The sequence below is a fragment of the Vicugna pacos genome, chromosome 20 (genome assembly GCF_048564905.1).
Source record: "Vicugna pacos chromosome 20, VicPac4, whole genome shotgun sequence".
NCBI lineage: Eukaryota > Metazoa > Chordata > Mammalia > Artiodactyla > Camelidae > Vicugna > Vicugna pacos.
In genome coordinates, this window is record NC_133006.1 from 42,267,592 (window position 1) to 42,272,951 (window position 5,360).

A 5,360-nucleotide genomic window follows, 5' to 3' on the forward strand; every position below is an offset into this window, starting at 1 on the left:
GTCTGGTTTCCTTCTGAACGCTCAGATGCCCCCCAGATACACAAAATCTTTTTCCCTCGGAGCTGCGCCCTAGGAAGAAAATAAGAGGACATGTTAGTGCAAAAAAGCCATTATTCACAAAATTATGTAAAGTTCCACCACGCATTGGGCGTGCCTTCATTTTCTGAGGACAGATTTAGTCTCTAAGATATTTCCAAGCATCACAGAAGGCCACAGTCTTTATTCCTTGGACTTTCATTTCTGACACATGAAAGACTAGAACATTTTGGAAACCCTCCTGCTACAAAGGGCCTGTATGTACTGGAAAACATAATACAAACGTCCACTCAAATGCACCACTCGGCTCAGCAGAAAGGAAAGGAAAGAATTCCAGGGACTGGACACAAACAGGGCGCTGGCAGTGGGGCAGGGGCCCCGTGATGGACATTGCGGGCTGAACGTGTGTCCACCCCAAGTTTGTATGTTGAAGCCCAAATATTTGGAGGCGGGGACTTTGGGAGGTACTGAGGCCACGCAGGAGGCCCGTGAATGAGATTAGTGTCCTTATGAGAGATGTGAGAGCTTGCTTTCTCTCTCTCCATCATGTGACGACACAACCAGGGCCGGCCGTCTACAGACCAGGAAGTGGACCCTCACCAGACACTGGATCTGCCAGCACTTTGATCTTGGACTTCCAGCTTCCAGAACTGCGAGAAATAAATGTCTGTTGTGTCAGCCACCCGGTCTGCGGTCGTTTGTTACAGCATCCAAACTAAGACAGGTGCCCTGTGGGGCTGCCAACCTTGACAGCCAAGGTCACGGTTAAGACCCAGCCAGAGACAGAAGCGGAGGTCAGGATTGTGCAAGAAAAGAGGGTTAGAACAAGGACTCCCCCTTAACAGGGCACTTATCAAGGTGCTACCCTAGCCCCCGATGAAAGAATGGACTACAGAAAGAACTGTCCACTAGCAACGGAACTCGTTTGTCTTAGACCGGGCGTCTAAAAAAAAGTCTCTGGGAAATTATAACCTTGGGCTTGTCTTCAAACAGATTTGGGCTTTAAATTTACAGTCCTCTTATCTCTTACGGCCGGGAAACCCTAAATTAAGAGCTTTTATATAGAAAGTGGTCACAGGCTGACAACATCACTGGGTTATGAGGCTAAAGCAAACAAAACACCTGCAAACCAGATCAGACAGGATTCCCACAGAAAAGCCGAACTTAATGTGAGCTACCGCTCCAAAATTATCACACACACACACACACTCACACACAAAGCATGAGCTAGACACACCCAGCAAAAGAGCAGTATTAGGCACCAAAGAACTTCGGGTAAGTAATCCGTTGAACATCCTTGGAAATAAACAGGTTTAAAATAATTATGAACATAAAAAGGAATTTGAAGAACACAGAAAAGAAGGCTGTACTATCTAAACAGAACAAGAAGATGTGGAGAGGATGAGGATTGGAGAATTTGCACGCTGTGCTATGAAGCCGGCAATGCACACAGTCTCAGAACCATCTGCTTCAGCCTTCTTCCCTTCTTTTCTTTCATTCATTTTCCCCAAACTGAAATGAAGGCTAAAAATCCATTGGGGACCAACATGAGATACCACTACACACCCACCAGAATAAAAAAGGCTAACGCCACCAAGTACTGGTGAAGACAAGACATAACTGCTTTGGGATGGGTTTGGCGGTTCCTTACAGAACTAAACGTACACCTACACTATGGCCAAGAACGTCCAGTCCCAGGGGAAATGGAAACATGTGTCTCCAAAGACTTGTGCAGTAGCTCTATTCATGGTCGCCCCAAACTGCGAACAGTCATCCATCAACAGAATGGGTAAAAAACCCCGTGCTGTATTCACAGGATGCTCAGCCGTCAAAAGCAATGCACCACTAACGCACACAGCAGTGTGGAAGAGCGACAAAAGCATCGTGCTGAGGTAGAGACGCCTTATACGAAAGAACACACGCAATAGAACTTCATTTACGTGAAGTTCTAGGACAGTCAAACTCGTCTGTGGTGGGAAAGGAACACTGGTTGCCCAGGGACACGGTGAGGGTGCTTTCTGGGGTGATGGTAACGTTCTGTCATCTCAGTGGGGGTTCAGGTTACACAAGCAAAGGTGTTTGTCAGTACTCAGCAAATGTCTGCTCAAGAATTGCAGGCAAATTTTACATAAACTGTCTATAAACATACTGAACTCATTAGTGGTGTGCACGCTGAAATACTTCCGGGGAAGTGTACTGATACCTGCGAGGCGCCTTGCAGACAGACTGGTGGACGGAGAGAAGGGTAAGCAGTTGGGTCGTTACGTGAGAACGCGGAGAAAAATGACACCGACAGCGCATATATGAGAGTTGACTGCAAAATCTTTCATTTGTATTTTTTGTTTCTGCATATTCAGTTTTATATTTTCCCATACAGCCCCACTCGGTTTCTCCTAACAGTGCATTTATCAAAACTAAGAAACCAGCATTGCTAATGTCACTGTTAACTAAACTCCCTGCATTGTTCTGATGTCACCAGTTTTTCTACTAATGCTCTTTTTCTGTTCCATGATCCAATCCAGGATACCCCGCTGTGTTTTGTACTGTTGGGGTTTTTAGTGGTTTTTCTGTTTTGTTTTGTTTTTTACCTTTGACCCCTTCACTCATTTCTCCCACCCCACCGTGACTCCTACCTCTGGCAACCACCAACGTGTTCTCTGTATCTATGAGCTTTTTTTTTTTTTAAAGATTCCACATATAAGAGGTCACGCAGTATTTGTCTTTCTGACTTATTTCACTCAACATAATGCCCTCAAGGTCCTTCCATGTCGTTGCAAATGGCAAGATTTCATTCTTTTTAATGGCTGAATAATATTCTATTGTACACACACACACACATCACTAATTCTTTATCCATTCATCCATCGATAGACACATTGTTTCTGCATCTTGGCTATTATAAATAGTGCTGTAATGAACATAGGGGTGCATATACTTTTTTAAATTAGTGTTTTCATTTTATTCAGATAAACTCCAGAAGTGGAATGGCTGAATCATATAGCAGCTCTTTTCTTAATTTTTTGAGGACCCTCCGTACTGTTTTCCATCGTGGCTGCACCAATTTACATTCCCACCAACTGTACCCATGTTCCCTTTTCTCCACATTCTAGCCAAGTTATTTCTTGTCATTTGGAGAACAGCCATTCATTCCTAAGGTGCGAGGGGGCCGCTCACTGTGGCTTTGACTTGCGTTTCCCTGATGGTTAATGATGCTGCGCAGGTTTTCATGCCGGTAACTTCAAGCCAGCACAGTGCCTCTTTACCATCTGTGTCTTACTTAGAAAAATGTCTGTCAGATGTTCTGCCCATTTTTTAAATGGATTGGGGTTTTCTTTTGTTTGGTTATTGTAATTGAATTGCATGAGTTTTTTATATATCCTTGGATATTAACCCCTTACCAATATGATTTGCAAATTTTTTACCATTCAGTAGGTTGACGGTTTTCTTTGCTATGCAGAAAGTTTTTAGCTTGATAGTCCCATTTTATTTTCACTTTTGTTGCTTTAGTTTTAATGTCAGATTTAAAAAATCATCACTAAGACTGATGTCAAGGTCCTTACCACCTATGCTTACCACCTAGTTTTATGGCTTCAGGTCTTATATTCAAATCTTTAATCCATTTTGAGTTAATTTTTGTGTTGGTGTAAGATAGCACTTTAATTTAATTCTTTTGCATGCAGCTGTCCAATTTTCTGAACACTATTTATCGAAGAGACTGTCCTTCCCCCACTGTATAAAGATCTTCCTCGACTTAATGGTGGGGTTGTGTCTTGATAAACTCGATACACTTAATACACCCAACCTGCTAAGCATCACAGCTTACCCTAGGCTACCTTAAATCTGCTCAAAACACAGATTAGCCTGCGCTTGGGCAAAATCATCTAATGCAAAGCCCATTTTATAATAAAATTTGAATATCTCATGTAATTTACTAAATACTGTACTGAAAATGAAAAACAGAATGGCTGGCTGGGTACAAGATGGTTGTAAGCACGCTGGCTGGTCACCCTCATGACTGCACAGCCGACTGGGAGCTGCCCAGCATCATAGGAGAATTTCGTACCACGTATCATATCTGGGAAAAGATCAAAATTCAAAATACAATTTTTACTGAATGCTTATTGCTTTTGCACCATCGTAAACTTGAAAAATCCAAAGTGAAGCCATCATACGTTGGGGACCATCTGTATTCTTGGCTTCACTGCTGTAAGTTAATTGATCACATTACGTGTAGGTTTATTTCTGGGCTCTCTATTCTGCTCTGTCGTGGTTATGCCAGCGCCACACTGCTTTCATGACTACAGCTTCTGTAGTACACTTTGAGATTGCAAAGTGTGATACCTCTAGCTTTGTTCTTTCTCAAGATTGGTAATTTGGGGTCTTTTGTAGTTCCATACAACTTTTAGGACTGTAAACTCAACTTCTGTGAAAAATGCCTTTGGCATTTTGATAGGAGTCACATTAAATCTGTAATATGGATATTTTAACAGTATTAATTCTCTCCATGCGTGAGTGTGGAATGTTTCCATCTACTTGTGTCTTCACGTTCTTTCCTTAGTATCTGATAGTTTTCAGTATACAGGCCTTTCACCTCCCTGGTTGAATTTATTCCCAGGTATTTTAGTCTTTCTGATGTAATTATAAATGGGATAGTTTTCTTAACCTCTGATAGCTTATTATTAGTATATAGAAACACAACACATTTTTATATACTGATTTTGTATCCTACAGCATTGCTGAATTTATTAGTTCTAACAGTTTTTTTGAAGGGGTCTTTAGAGTTTTCTATAACATTATGCCATCTGCAAACAGGGACAGTTTTGTTTCTTCCTTTCCGATTTGGATGCCTTTTCTTTTTCTTGCTTAATGGCTCTGGCTAGGACTTCCAATACTATGCTGAATAAACGTGGCAAGACTGGGCAGCCTTACCTTGTTCCTGATCTTAGAGGAAATACTTTTGGCTTTTCAATGTTGAGTATGATGTTAGCTGTGGGTATAAAATCTTAAATTCTGCACTTTGAAATTCTTAATGAAATGTTGGAAGCAGAAGGGTTTTTTGTTTTTGTTTTTGTTTGGGTTTTTTTTGTTTTGATTAAGTACCTGAAGAACTTTCTTAAAATGCCTGGGCTGACAGCAATCTCGTGCAGTGGCCTCTAAGTCAAATCAGGTAACCAACCTCCTGCATCTTGTGCAAAGGCTTCGGTGGGCCCTGCCACCCCAACAGAGCTCATGTAGGAACCATTTTCCAGTAACATGAGCCATTTCCAAGCAAGAGGAAGTACCCTCGGAGAGAAGCACGTCTACAGGGCAGAGACGGGGTGGGA